Source organism: Delphinapterus leucas, chromosome 4 (genome assembly GCF_059928025.1).
Source record: "Delphinapterus leucas isolate spDelLeu-1000000601 "Yukka" chromosome 4, BTC_Dleu_Yukka2, whole genome shotgun sequence".
Lineage (NCBI taxonomy): Eukaryota > Metazoa > Chordata > Mammalia > Artiodactyla > Monodontidae > Delphinapterus > Delphinapterus leucas.
Genome location: NC_143132.1, coordinates 79940680 through 79956665, shown reverse-complemented (window position 1 = coordinate 79956665; position 15986 = coordinate 79940680). Strand labels below are relative to the sequence as shown.

The window sequence follows — 15986 nt, the reverse complement described above, 5'->3', positions numbered from 1 at the left end:
GTATACTTTGCATACCTTCCATCCAATTCAACAAATATTGTGCATCTGCCACGTGTATAGAGAGGTAAGAAGGGAACCCTCTGTCACTCAGGGCTATAAGGTCAGTGCAGGAGAGAGATATACTGGACACTAGCAATGACAAGGGCCATCACTGAGCTACAAACAATAGACTTGGTTAAATACGGGAACGTGATTGCTTCAAACTAAGAGATCTAAAAACGTTTCTTGGAGGGGTGGAGTTTGAACACAATAATAAAATAATGTAAAATAATGAAAGTATCCTTGAAATAATCATCAAAGTAATAAATCTCTGAAATCATAAGAGCTAACACATATATGGGACTTAGTACATACTGTTCTAAAGTACTTTACACTTGTGAGCTTATTTTATCCTCACAACAATCTCATAGAATGGGTGGTACTGTTATCCCCACTTTACAGATGGGAAACTGGAGCACAGAAAGTAATTAAGGTCAAACAGCAGAGATGGGGATTTGAACCCTAGTGATGTAATACTTTGCTCTTTGTCATTAATGTCTCCTGCCTTATGAATGAAGGTTAGAACTTCAACAGCCAGGTTTAGAAGAGGGGGTGTGGGGAGGAGGGCATTTCAGACAGAACGAAGAGCTGAAACAAAAGCACAGAAGTTAGGGATACACCTAATAATGCTTTATTTTGCCTAGAAAGCTGTATAGTTTGCAAAGAACTTTCTCAGTCATTCTTTAATGTGCTCCTCCTTGTGACCCTGTGAAGTATGCCATGATTATTATTCCAATTAGAAAGATGAGGAAATTGGGAGCCAGGATGGGAAGGCACCAGCTGGGCTAGTGAGATGCAGTGTGAAATTCAAAACCCAGTCATTTCACTTCAGACCAGTGCCTTTTCCCATGTTGCAGTGCTAGCAACTAAATATATTCATTGCTCCCGGTTCTGAGCAAGGCTCCAAGCTAGCCTTTTCATATATGTTCTCATTTCATCTCCACAATGGCCCTGAGAGGTAGGTGTTGTTGCATTTCCAAAGAGGAAACAGTTCAATTCTGCCTCTACTTTTTTTTTGAGAATACTAATGATTCCCTATGAGGCACGCTGATTTTCGGGTTCATGCTTTGTCCACTCTTTGGTCCCTGGGAACCCCTGAGGCTGGAGTATTACCTGTGCTTGAGCACAGGCAGCTTCTCTAAAAATGGAAAATCCCGATTCATCTCTTAGCCAAATCCTTCCAGTCACTCCTGCATTTGGCCAACCTTTGCAGTGTGGTGAAAGTCAACATTTAAATATGAAACCCGGCTTGGTTTCCAAAAATTTAATTGCATTATTAAGAATTAGTTGCAACTGGGCATTGTGATTCTCTGAGGGGAAAGGCTGGGAACGAGGCTGACCAAACCCTCAAGGCTGGCCAGCAATTTGGTGCAATTGCTGAAATACTTGATGTAACCTGGGTCCGCACTGGTTGGCGGTACCATCTGCAACTCAGTTGAGTACCCGCTGTGTAGGGCAGAGTTCTAGGCCCTCCAGGAGAAATATAAATTAGTGGCTAGAGAAAAAGATTGGCTGTACCGTGGATCCAGTGACATGTATGTCAAATGCCAAAGAAAACCCATCAGGCAAGAGCTGGTACAAATTCGCAGCCAGCCCCACAGCCTGAGGCAGCAAGGGCTGGATTCCCAAGCATCAGCTTTGTTTGCGCATGTTCAGCCTGGGAATCAGGTAGAGAAGACTCTGTAGTCCTGTTGCCTTCCGGATTTGATTAAGGCTCTTAGGAGGGTCACGACCTCAGCCTCAAAGGGCAACATTGGAAAAAGACAACAAAAACGAGAGATAAGATGACTAAAGCTTTTAGTGCAAAGAGGAGGAAGGATGCATGGAATGAAAACTGGGAAGTTTCCATTTGATTTTCACGGCCACCAATATAGTGAAGGGCCTGGTTTTGAAAGCTGTTGTCAAGCCTTTCAAGAGTCTCCCTGCAAGCCGGATGCCAAGCCAGAGGTCTAAGATGATTTCTCTCTGTGCCTCTTGCCTTGGTGTGCTGATTTATAAAAGGGGAAAGCAACTGCTAGCTCACAGGTATTCTTTTGAGGATTAAATGTGGTAGAGCACAGTAAATGGCTCATTAACATAAATGGGTAGAAAATAGACTGTTTGATATCCTGTCCAGCTATCCCAGCCATCTGGTGAACAATGGGAGTAGAGAGTTAGACTCATTTAACAGAAACTTAGAAATCATCTGATCCAACACCTGAATGTGGTAGATGAGAATGGAGAAGGCACCCAAGGTTGCTGAGGAAGTGAGAGGCTGAGTGGGGTTGTGGATGTGGGGAGGAGTGAGATCCTGAGAGCTTTGCTGAGCCCCCTGGGTCTTCATGTCATAAGCCAAGACCCAGAGGTTCCAAATGGAAATAGCATCCCTGAGATCAAAGAGCTACTAAGCCAATGAGGGGGATTCGAAGCCTGGTTGAGTTCAATCCAAAGCCCATGCTTTTGACCGTACACTATCTCGCCGGGTTTTCTGCTTCCTTGCAAAGACCAATTTTTCAAGGTTTCCAAAGCACCTTCAGAAAGCAGTGGCGGCTAGGGAGAAGGTTGTTTTTATTTATTTCAAAGTCTGTCTATGAGTCACTGTGTAACCCTGCTTTATGCAGCTCAGTTTTACAGTCTAAAATGTCTAAATGCACCAGATGCCCCAGGCCTCTTTCACCCCTAACACTCTAATTGGTGCTTCACACCAAAGAGAAAATGGTTCTCCTTTGCCTCCAAATCACTTCTTTAAAATTGTCTGTATATGTTTCTTATGATTATCTGAGGCCAGTGCAAAGAGATTACCTCCTTTTCCCTACCACTAGCATCCAGTAGGTGCTTAATACACTTTCAGGTGCATAAACTTGTTTTTTAAATTGGGGTATAGTTGTTTTATAATGTTGTGTTAGTTTCTACTGTACAGCGAAGCGGAGTTCCCTGTGCTATACAGCAGGTTCTTATTAGTTATCTATTTTATACATATTAGTATATATATGTCAATCCAAATCTCCCAGTGCATAAACTTTTGTGTGTGTGTGTGTGTGGTATGCGGGCCTCTCACTGCTGTGGCCTCTCCCGTTGCGGAGCACAGGCTCCGGACGCGCAGGCTCAGCGGCCATGGCTCACGGGCCCAGCCGCTCCGCGGCATGTGGGATCTTCCCAGACCAGGGCACGAACCCGCGTCCCCTGCATCGGCAGGTTGACTCTCAACCACTGCGCCACCAGGGAAGCCCTAAGCTATATTATTCTTATGCTCTGCTGAAAATTTAGCTCAAAATCCTGATTTCTTCTAAATTGTTACCATATACTGCCATACATAGTACATTCATAGCACAAGGCAGTGGCCTAGAGAAGGGTTTAGATTCACAGGTGGCACATGGACCTTCCTTTTCACTTTTTGAATTACATTTAACAGCTTAGAGTCTGTTATGTGCCTGGACCCCTGATGTTAGACTTGAGTATTATTCACTTGCCCAAACTCAGGTGACTGAGGCAGCGCTGTTGGTTGCTGAATTAGTTGCATCTAGGTCTCTGAAAAGGCAGCCCGTGGAAAGAGCACAGACTCTTAAAACAAAGCTAGTTTCTTCTGGCTCTGACGCCAAATACCTGTGTGACCCTGGGCAAGTTACTTAACTTCTCTGAGCCTCAGTTTTCTTAGCTCTAAAGAAAGGGGGAATAATACCCAACTTCCAAATGTATGTAAGGATGAAAAGAGAAGTAATTCCCAGAACCTGGTGTACAGGGAATAACAAGCATGTCTCCAAGTTCTTTGGCCTGAGCGAGTGTACCAAATGGAATTGTTATTTACCAATAGCACAGGGGATAAATAGCACCTCATCTGGACACTATCCATGTCTACAGGAAGGTACATCTTCCAATCCTGCCTTCCATGTCCCTCCCATACTTGAAAGCCCTGATGAAAGATTTCTGAATTCATCACCAATTTGGAGCCTCCTTTCCCCTTTCCTTGCCACTGGGATAATTTCAGCGACATTCTCATGCATTTCACTAATCCCCTACAATCATCCCGCTTTCAGAGTGTAAAGCACTTTCCCATCCATCACCTCATTTGATCTTCACAACAGCCCCATGAGAACACAAGCCAGTGTTGTTATCCTTCTGTGGCAGATGAGCAAGCAGAGGCTTAAAGAGGTTAAGTGGCTAGTCTAGGGTCACACTTCCAGATTCAGGTCTATGACTCTGAATTCTATCCATGAGCTTTCTGTTATACCAAGCAGCCATGGGATTTTTGCTACTTACTAAAAGACAGACAATAGGTATCCTGGAAGAAATAAAAACAGGAAGGTATAGACTGACAGAGAACAAGTCCGTTAGTCTGACCTTCCCCATCCCCCCCGGTCCCCACCAGGCCCTCGCCCAGTGTTCTTCTCTCCTGGGCACTCCCTTCTCAGCCTCTGGTCATTCAGGTCCTCCCCATGGTTCAGAGCATCTCTTAAACCCACGCTCCTCCACGAAGCCTTTGGCCAACCACCCACCCACTTTTTAATCTAAAATTTACTGAATGCCAGACTCTGTGCTCTACTGTCTTCTAGTGGGGAGAAACAGACAATAAACTCAAGAGTAAATAGAGTTTATTTTATTACCATAAAAACATTAGTTTTTATGGTAATAAAAGCTAAAAAGGAAAAAAGCAGAGAAGAGGGACAGGGCATGTGTGAGGGGTAAGGATGCAAAGTGAGGCAGACTGCTAGTGTAGGTGCACTGAGCAGGTTACACTAGAGGCAGAAAGGAGGCAAGGGAGAGGACCGCTTGGGTATCGGGGTGACAGCAGCAGGCAGAGACTGCAAGCACCATGACCCTGAGCCAGTGTGTGCGCTGGGTGTTTGAGGAACAGCACAGAGGCTGGTGTCTCTGGTGCAGAGTGAAGGAGGCCAGAGCAGTGGGAGAGGAGGGCAGAGAGGAAGGGGAAGTACACTGTACACATCCCATTGGGCACTGGAAGAACTTTCTATGACTCTGGATGAGATGGAAAGTCATTGAGGGTTTGGACAGAATCTAAAGTTTATTTTCACAGCAGAGCTTTGGCTGCTCTGTTGAGATGGGCAAGGAGGGAGTATATATACTATTTAGGAGGTGTGATAATAATTCTGGAGAGAGATGATGGTGGCTTGGACTAGGAAATGGTGAGCAGTGTTCAAATTCTGTATATATTTTTAAGGCAGAGCCAATAGTATCACTGATAGTTTGGATGTAGGTCATGGGGAAGGAAGAGTCAAGCACAGCTCCAGGTTCTTTGGCCTGAACCACTGTGACAAGTGGAATTGCTATTTACCAAGAAAAGAAAGGCTGCAAGTGGAACAAATCTGAAAGAGTCAGGGGAACACTGAGAACTCCAGCTTGGAGGTGTTCAGTCAGAGAAGCCAAATACACAGGCAAAGGACTATGACTGAACAGGCCGCTGCATTTCGGAGTCTGGAGTTCCAGAGAGAAATTGAAGCTGGAGATAGAAATTTAGGAGTTGTCACTCTTCAGATTTTATTAAAACCGTGAAACTGAATAAGATCCGCAGGGAAGTGAGCACAAACAGGAAGAGGTCTGATGGCTGAGCCTCAGAACACGTCCTGGTCAGAGGTTTGGAAGAAGTTTACCAGCCAAGGTGAATGAGGAGTGGCCAGGGAGATAGGGGGAAACCTTGATATCCTTTTTGTGAAGACCTGACAAAACCTGTCTGTCCTCTTCAACTCTTGGCTCATGTTTCTTGGGTGGAGGCAGACTGCAGGCATCTTTAGAGTGAATACATATCACTTCTCCACCCTCCACGGTGCTCAGCATCTAGGAGCCCTTCAGTTAAAACTCAGCTGGTTGTCTTACAGCTGAATCACAAAATGATCAAGCGTAAGGGACCCAAGAAATCATCTGGATCTATGATTTCCCAACTGTATTCTTTGGAGCAAGGCAGAGTTCTTTTGTTTCATCATTGGGAAACCTCTCTTTTCCTAGAAGGGCTAATAAAAGCAACAGTGTTCTGGCAATCAAAGGCCTCACCCCTTCCTTCTAAGAAATAGTTGAGCTTTCCATCAGACATCAGACATTTCAGAAAGCTCCAAGGGCTTGGATCTAGTCAAGAAAATCTGCTAGCCAGAGGGGCTAAGGAGCAACATGCAACATACTGTTCTCTGAGAGTCCGGCCTCATTTCAGATTGATTTGAGAAAGGAAGACACCGTCTGCCATATTCCTTCCTCTTAAGACCAGCTGAAGGCCCAGGATCCTAAACAGGATAGTAGAGATCATCTAGTCCAACCACCTCTTAGAAAGATGAGGAACTTGGGCCTAGAAAGGCCCCAGTTATCTTGTTCAAAATCACATACCAAGTGTGTTGGATCCAAGACTAGACACCAGGTCTCAACTTGAAAATTTCTGCTCAGAAGCAGATTCAACTAAACTCTATGAGCATTTACTATATGCCTGCAAACATGCCAGGTATTTTTACGTGTTATCATTCTTAATCCTCACCACCACCTCTAAGACGGATCTTATTATCCCCCTTTTACTGTTGAGAGCAATGATGCTCAGACAGGAAAGTGACATGTCCAGGGTCACATGGCTGGCATGTTGGAAGAGTAGGATTGGAGGCCATGCCTGTTTGTCTCAGAGTCCAGTGCTCACCCCAGCACATCTGCTACCTTCCTCAGCAGGTCTGTCTCACAAGGTTATGTATTCCCACAGTACGAGCGACTGCCCCAGAGACCCTGCCCTCCTACCCATAGGTGACTCCCCTCCAGCTTGGTGTGTTAATGAGTGACTTAACTTTGAGTCCAGAGCGTGGATTCTGAAACCAAACTGCCTGGGCTTGAATCATGACTCTGCCACTTATTAGCTATGCAACCTTGGGCCCTGGAACTCCCCTAAGCCCCAGTTTCCTCATCTACAAAATGGGAACAATGATGTACTTACCCCCAGGGATTAGGATTAAGTAATAGAATGCGTGTAAATCACTTAGTAATGTCTGATATGTATAGCACATATTCAATAAATATGAAACGTAATAGTCAATGGCTGACTTTTTAAAAACCCTGGCACTGTTTTGAAACATACTGTCCAATGCTTCAAAATTCATTTCTGGTTTTTTTTTTTTTCTACTCTTTTTCAAATTCCCCTCTCATTTAGACTGCCACATAACATTGAGCAGAGTTGAAAAAGAATAGAAAAAAAAAATCATTTCTGGAATATGTCTAGGTGGGGAAGCCAGTACCAAAATCCAGACCTGACATGTTTTAGGAGTTCCAACAACACGCTCTGTATCAATTAGGGTTCAACTAGGAAAGAGAAGTGATATGGAATTAGATCTTACACAACTGATACAAGACCCATGTCGTATCATTATGATAAGTCCTAAAAACCTCTTTGAAATATCAATGAAAAGGTAAAAATAGTAAATACGTGGGTGTATGTATAGAAAAATTACTGGAAGGAAGTTCATTAAAATGTTCACAGTGGATATTTCTGAGTGATGGGATAATGAGAGGTCTTAATTTACTATCTTTTATTTGCTTTCTAATTTTGTATACTAAACAGGTATTCAAATCAGAAATTATTTAATTGTTAATATTTATTGTTCATTTCTTTCTTTCTTTACCTAACATCTTTTTTCTCTAAAAAAGCCACAAGATAAAGAATTGGAAACACTTATGATTATAAAGCTAATGATGGAGAAGCGACAAGAAGGAGTTAGAATGCATATGGGATAGGAACGTAGGGCAGGTAGTCACTTGAAATTGATTTAATTTAGGAAGTGTAATCCTCTGGATTCTGAGAATCGTGAACAGAAGATATCGTATCCAAGTGAGAGCTTAAAATAAAAAGAAATATCCAGCGTGTTGGTGCCATGAAACAGACACTCAACTGGGATGTCAGTGTGTCTGGGCTGGAGTCCTGGCCCATCTTCAGGAACTGACTGCATCTCACCCTCCCTGTGACTCCCTTTTCCCCTCTCTAAAGTGAGAGCCCTCTGCGTAAGGGGTTTCCTGTCGTGTCTGTGCATTTTATTTGCCAGAGCCTAAGGTCATTGGTAGACGGGCGACTGGGGAGGTTGGGAGGCGGGTGCTGGGTGATCACAGTGAGACCTCTGACTACTGTGGGGGAAAAGGTGCTGTTTCTCCTGCTCACTGTCACCCTGGCAACCCTGAGAAGAGAGAGGCAGACCAAAGGCAAGACAAGAAGTTTGAGGATTTTTTTAACATTCTTGGTGAAGCATGTACAGACCAGAATCTGATATTCTAGATAGAGCCAAAGAATGTCAGGCCTGGAAATGTCAAAGACTATGTAGTCCAACCCTTAAGATGGGGACACGAAAACCCACAAAGGCAGATCACTTGTCTAAGACCACACAGAGCCTGGAGAGAAACAGGCTCCTAGCTGAGTGCACTGGTCATTCTACCTTGGTTTCTCCAAGGTCCCACCAATGACTGATGTGAAGGTGATGATAATGACTGAGAGAGGAGGACCTTAACCTTGATGGGAACTAGAAACTTTCTTCCATGAGTAGGCACCGTAAATTGTTTAGTTTTCTTCAAGAAACTGATTGCCCACAGCAGCAGACCCAGCTTCTGATCAATAGTCATCACTCCTCTCTCTAGTATTCCAGAGGTGATCCAGGTGTGATCAGTCTAGACTCTGCTAGACAAAGCTCTTGGGCAGTGCCGACCGGCTCGGAGCGTGCTCTGTAACTGGTGCCTCTCCCTGATAACAGATATGGACCTGCCTAAATTTGCTCCTGGATCTCAACAGAAACCACATAACTGGTCATTGCTCCCAGAACACCTCCCTACTAGTAAACTTGCACATAGCTGGCGACTCAGCTAAGAAAAGTAATGAGCCAAGAAAAACCAAAAAGAGTATGGTTTTGATATACAGGATTTTATTACTGGCATTAGTCAAGTAATTGTGGGCCGGCCAATTTTCAAAGCAGTCTTAAAAAATAATCCTTTCCCTTGATTCCCAGACACTGTGCAGAGAAAGAAGGATGAGAATATAACCTTTTCAAAGCTCCTTTTCTCTGAGTCATTTTAGTAACTCCACGGACTCAACTCTAGAGTCTAAAGACTTAATCTTAAAAGATCATTTTGTGGGAAGAGGCAGTGAGATGTAATAAAAATCACACTGAACCTAAAGCCAAAAGAGTGATGATGTTTTGATGCTTCTATCTGCCAGGTGTTCAATCCTGAACAAGGCATTTCATTTTCAGGCCCTGCTGTTCCCAAAAACCTGGGGTAATATTCATACTTTTCCCTTCAAACTCTGTTGTGTTGTTCAGAGGACAAACACAGTGAGTTTAAAACCATTTGAATACTATTGTTTCATTAATTATAGTTTTAGTACAAGTTTTCAACAGCATTAGGCCTCTGCACAAAATGAAATGGGTCTCTGGGTATCAAATGTAGATGCACATTTCTGAATGGATTGGGAAAAGAATGTGGAAGGACAAAAAAAAAAACAAACAGAAAGAAAAAAAGAAAAATTCATTCTTTTCCTGGAAAGCTCTGTTGTTTAATCCTATTCTTGGAGTAAAAAATCCTGGCCATGCTGTAGGGAACAGAACACAGCTTCTCTTTGATGTCACCCTCACCCCACAGCCAGTATCACTTCCCTTTTTTCCCCAACAGATTCAAAACCCTCATGTTTGGGCTTCTCTGGTGACCACGATAAACGTTTAAATCCCCTGCGATCATGTATTATAACCTAAACAACCAAAAGGAAGACAGAGAAGGAAGAGGAGAGAGAAGAAAGAAAGAGGTAAGGTTGTATTCTTTGGAAGGAGGATGTTTAGTGAGCCTTATATTTTAGTTTAGAGCCAAATAGTCTTTTTTCAAACAGAGAAGTTTAGTGTAACTCCAGACAGGAGCAGGCAGGAGCAGAAACGTGAGTGCTACTCTCCAGCTAGTGATATTACCACCCATTTGTGATTCCTGAGAGAGAACAGAGGAGCAAGCCAGGCCTTAACACCCCACCTGGCATCAGTGAGCATGGACCTGGCCTTTCAGGTCCAGTCCTTCTAGGGATGGGGCTCTCTCCTTCATCTTGGGTTCCACCTGAAGTCAGGGTGAGTCCTACAAAGATTCCGAACACTTCTTGATCCACACAGACCAAGCTGCCATGCCGGCCAGCGTCGGGCTGCACTCCTTCATCCAGCCAGCAAATCAATGCAAACCCAAGATGAGGCATGATGAGAGTTAGGGGAGGAAACCTCTCTAGTGGCTCCTTTACTGTGTCATTCTTTACCTCATGAGTCACTCTCCACACCCCACCGTGCACACCAGGACTCAACCGCCTTACCACATCTGGCCAGATGCTACAAATGCTGCCTCCAGAGGCGATGACAGCTCGACACGGTCCTCTCCCCATTGTATTTTAGATCTTCCTGTGCATCGTTTTTCAAGTGGTCAGTTCTCCGCTGGAGGGAAAGACAAGCCTGGTACAAGACCAAGCCGGTGATCATTAGCCAGCTCTGTGCCTTGAGCAATGCGTGTGTTGTTATACTAATCACTTGATTGATGCAGGTTCGGTTGGGAAATACTACATTTTAAGGAAGTGCAACCTTTAACTTCTGAGTTGGAGCAGGCAGCATGCCAAGGGAAGGAGGACTGGATTAAACTAGAGAACAATTCTCTGAGCCATGGGCATTGAGCTGGGCACAAACCAAGCCGGGTCCCGGGATTCTCGGAGGATCCAGGAAGAAGTGGGCAGGCAGGTAAGGGTCGGGCACCACAGCAAATACCAGCTAGGTGATCTTGCCCCCTCCTGTGTGCCAAGTCCAGGTCTGGGCATGTCAGTTACCTCTACTGAACTTTTTTGCACACTGCTGCTGTTCATATTTAATCAAAATTTATAACCCATGGCTCAGAAACCTGGAATATTTGTGTCTTTAGCCTTAAAAGACTCAATTAGCCCATGTGCACAGTTGGCCTCTCTCTCTTCCTCAGCAGGGTTGAAAAACTTGTTTCTTTTTTTTTTTAATGTAAAGATAAAACCCATCACCCACATTCCAGAATTAGCCTGATAAGATTAGGTAGGATCAGAAAATCGTAAAATTGTTGGGTTCAGAAGGTCTTTAGAGATCACACCATATCTGAATCTGCAACATAACACCCCTGAAAAAGTGTCCATCATACTCCTTCTTAGATATCTCCAGGCTGGGAACTTTCTGTCTCCCAAGGTGACCCATTCCATGGTTGGTCAGATTTAGAAGTTGGGTGTTTTAAACGTATTTATTGGTTCAATTATAAGGAGGAATTTATCACAGCAAGAGAGCACTCACCAAAGACATTTGGGGCTGTGTGTAGGTTGGTGACCTCAATGGAGGCAAACAGGATCCATGACCACAGACTATACCCCAAATCCCAACTCATATAAGTCCTTGGTCAGCAGAGTGAACAGAAAAATATTGGATGCTGCACACAGTGCCAGGACTAGAGATATATTTACAAACGATAGTCTTAGGTGTTTATGATAAAGTTCGTGTGAAAATCCTTCATTGGTCACAGAGAAAGGAACTTGAACTGATCTCCTTTGACTTTCACTTTTAAGAGAACATATGAAATTCAGGTCAGTATCATAGTTTTTCAGACACCAGATAGACATTTAATCTTTCCCACCAGCTTAGTAATTTCTATAGGTTTTCTTCCTCTTGAACCGATACCTAGGTCGGAAAATCATAGACTTGGGCGCCTAGTACAGTTTTAGGACTAGAAGATTCCCAGAAGAAATCTTACCTGATTTCTTCATCTTAAAACTAGGAAACTAAGGCCCAGAGAGAGGAAGCAACTGACCCAAAGTCACAGAGCCCTTTTGGGATGGAGTCAGGACTAAATCACTGGTCTCCCTACTCCTAGTAGAGTGCTCTGCTCTTCATTATCAATGGTGATATGCTGAGTATGTACAAAGGGTGATGATCTCTCTAGTGTGCTTTGGGACAGGTGCTACAGAAAGTTTTATGGAATAGAGGAACGAGCGTGCCTCTCCCGTCTCCCCATGTGGCAACCTTGTGGAGGAAGGATTGCTAAAATGCCTTTTAAGATGTCAATACACAAGGACAACAACAAAAATACACTGTGAACACTGTCTAATTGTATCTGCATGCAAATATGTCCGAATGGTCCTCATCATAAGACCTACTAGTTACTGTGCATCTACCATGTTCCAAGCACTTTACATAACTTATTAGTTCTAATCCTCCCAAAGACTCTGTGAGGTTAACGTTATTGTTTTTCATATGAATAAACTGAGGCTCAGATGATGCATGGCCAGTGTGGCAGAGTCAAGATTTGGGGCCCAGTCTTCCCGGCTCCAAAGCCTGTGTTGTTTTCACCATAGCCACCACCTTCTCTAGATTATCTCAAACCCACTCCTGTGTCCCACCCACCAACAAGCCCCAAATATTTTCTATCGCTGGTCCTGGTGTGGAATCAGGTTGAGATTTTTTTTTTTTTAATTCTTTGACGATTCAACTTAGTTATCTCCTCAGGCAGTTTGGGAGGTATCTCCCCTTTCTCTGGTGTGTTCTTTTATTTAAGGCATCTTATAGAAAACAGGGCAAAGTAAGACCCTAGCATCTGGTGGTAAGTTGCAATGTTTGATATGTAAACATAAATAAGTAGAAATAATAACATTCCAAAAAATGTATTCATTAGTCATAAATTTAAAAACTGTTGTTTGTACCAAAACATCTTTATATTAAAAGATTATGAAATATAAAATCAGAGCTTTTTTTTTTTTTTTTGCTGTAGAATTAGGTCCAGCACCTGGTTATAAATTCCTTGCATAAATAAAAAATTTTCTTTAATATATATGTCTTAAAAATATACATTTGTTTTTTTAAATAGAAAAAAAATACAGGGATTAAATTTGCATTTGCCTTAATAAAGAAATATCTACTTTCTAGGTTAGAGTAACATTTAAATGCCAAAAAAAAGATCATGGATTCTGATAGATACAGTGGTCTGGTAAAGTGAAAGAAGATATAACTGTGTGACTTTGGCAGAATTATTCTATGCTCCTCTTAAAGTCTTGGGTTAAAGTCCACAAACATGGAACATCACAGTCCTCTTGGAGCTCTGCTGCAGAGGACGACTGTATGGCAGTTTAAAGAAGCCACAGCCCCGGGCCAACAAAAGTACTGTCTTCTTAAAAATGAAGTAGTTATAAGGTGCAAGATGTATGATTTATACTCCTATTTCATACCCAAGTGCAAGGTAAGCATCCTCTCTTCCTTCTAAAATTCACTAGGCATTCTTCAGTTCAAATACACAAACAATTAGAATCAATGATAGAAGTATGATAAAAATAGCTAACCTTAAGTGAATGCTTCTTATAAGCCAGGCATTGTTCTATGCCCTTTTCAGGTATTAGCTTTTTGGTCTTCACAACAACTCAGTGAAAGAGGGGTTGTGATTATCTACTTTCCTAAATGCCCTAATTTGTAGAGCTGCTATATGAGGGAGTCTTTGTTCAGAGTGAGGCAGTGACTGCAAGAGGCTGGGATCTCCCACCACAGCGCTGCCATGCCTCCAGCCCTGGCCAGTGAGTGGGTCCTCCACTCTTGATTTTTTTTTTTGCTGTATGCGGGCCTCTCACTGCCGTGGCCTCTCCCGCTGCAGAGCACAGGCTCCGGACGCGCAGCCTCAGCGGCCATGGCTCACGGGTCCGGCTGCTCCGCGGCATGTGGGATCCTCCCAGACCGGGGCACGAACCCGCGTCCCCTGCATCGGCAGGCGGACTCTCAACCACTGCGCCACCAGGGAGGCCCCAAGGGTCCTCCACTCTTCAGTCACTAGCCCAAGCAGCAAGGGTGAAGTCGACTGTGGTAAGTATTTGTTCAGGATCTTCGTGGTTTCAGCCGCCTGGATGCCACCATCTTCCTTACCAGACAGAGCTTCCTATTTTGATGGGCGAGTCGTCAGTCACTCTTCATGATCTTCAGCTGTATTTCCTCTTTAAGGGGAGGCTCTTGCTCCTTCAGCACTAGGCTTACCTCACTTTTCATCTCGGAATGTTTTGTTGGTCATTCCCTGAGCTTGAGTTATCTTTACTCTGCCAATGTCTGCTCTTATTCAGACTTGAAAAACTCCAGTCAATTTTCATCTTACCAAAACGTTAGCACCCACAGACCAGGACTCATGTCTGATTTATTCTTTATTCCATATCATCTTCGCAGTATATAGCAGCCTAAATGCTGAAAGAATAAACAGTGGTGAGTAAATGTTGAAAGAATGTGCGAATGACTCCCCTTTGAGAACTTTCTAGACACAGCAGTTCCCTGACATCTGCTCTAGCACTGATTCTTTCATTCATTAACTCTGCAAATACTCCTTGAGCGACCACTACTTGAAGAGAACTTGAAGTCCTGTACATAGAATGGGAGTATTCATGCTTGAAGACTCACACTTTCTTCATTCATCTGTTTGTTTGTTCACTCAATTAATAAGCATTTACTGAGTACTTCCGATGCTAAGAACATGCCCTGAGTGGAGGCATGGGTGTTAAGAACCATGGATTTATACTGGAAATTCCTGGTTTCCAACTTGACTTCATCACTTAGTAGCTTTGTACTTGGGCAACTTTCTTAACCATTGTGGGCCCCTGTTTCCTTATTTGCAAAATGAGGAAAATACCAGTATCAACATCCTCAGTTAGCTGTGAGCATTAAAAGAGATCACACACATTAAGTGCTCAGTAAATCTTAGCCATTAGCTATTATCATTTCCCTGGTAAGTGAAACGAAGAGGAATTAGACATAACCCTTCTCAAGGAGCCGACAAATTCATGGGAATATAAATTTTTAGAATATGAGGTACAAATAAAAATGCTAGGGATGCTCAGATTAAGTAGAGATGATTTACAAGCAGGGAAAATCAGAGACAGCATCATTCCTGGAGAAGGCTGCATTTGGGCAGGTTTGGATACGCAGACGTGTAGGGGAAGGGCGTTCCAGGTGGTGGAAATAGCCCAACAAGTAAATGGAGGTATTAAAGAACAAGCCCATATTCTGGGCTCCTGAGTCAATGGGCAATTAATTTGATCAATTACAAGAGACATAAGGGGGATGGAGAAAGAGGCAATGGTAGTAAAAAGGATCTTGAGAACCAGTGAGTGAGTTTGGGTTCCATTCTATGTCAACTGGGTGTGTATCCATGGTTTTACGTGCATCATTCACTAGTTTTTTCGTTTTCGACTGTGGATGGGTATGGTCATCTGTATTCAAAACTTTTTAGATTTTAAGTTATTTATGCCTTCCTGTTTGGGAAATTTGATCACCTCCCAATGTGCTTTAAGGTCCTTCATATCACCTGAGTGACTCAGTAGTGCTGTGAAGTCAACCACATGGGGAGATGAGGAAACTCACATGGACAGGTAAGATAACCTGTCTGTGGCTAGTACTTGGATGGACTGGGATATGAATGTCATGGCTGCTAATTGCAAGACTTTCTGTTTTCTGAGGTGGGGAAGTGCAAATATACTGCAAGATGGAAGCCAAGGCCATGTTGCCTGAGTGGCAGAGAAGAGACGTTTTGGTGACAGGACCCTCCAGCTGGGGATTGTCTCTGCTGCCACTGGCTGCTTTCTTTAGCTGTGATTTGCAGCAGTAAATGCTACGCAGAATGAAATCAGCTATAGATATTTCCCTTCTCTCCTGGCTTGGCCTGGTGGGTATGTCCCCTCTGGCCTCATCCCAAGTTTCTTAAAGGGCTTCAAAAGAAATAGATATTGACTGAACTCTGGGGTTATTTTTAATGGAAATCCAGGCCCTCATTCCTCCTGTCCTCCACAGAAGAGTCGGGCTGTTAATCTGAACCTTGGGGAATCAGAGGCCCAGTTTGCTTTATTTAGCTTTCAGGGCATTGGATTTTTTTCTTTTTTTCTTTTGCAAAGACCTCAAAGTTCCACTGAAGATAAAAGTATCCTATGTCTCAACGTCTTGACCAATTTAAATAACTCACCCTCTTCTCCAAATCCT

The 15986-nt window shown here is 43.4% G+C and overlaps 1 long non-coding RNA gene across 3 annotated transcripts in view; it reads left to right on the top strand.

Moving 5' to 3' along the window:
- LOC111172782 (uncharacterized) overlaps positions 1-12913 on the top strand; it is a 29784-nt gene extending 16871 nt beyond the window's left edge. For all 3 annotated transcript variants that reach the window (XR_016393029.1, XR_016393030.1, XR_016393028.1), the window contains one exon: positions 9640-12913. This is a non-coding gene — a long non-coding RNA (uncharacterized LOC111172782). The remainder of the gene's footprint in view (positions 1-9639) is intronic.
- The last annotated feature ends 3073 nt before the right edge of the window (positions 12914-15986 follow it).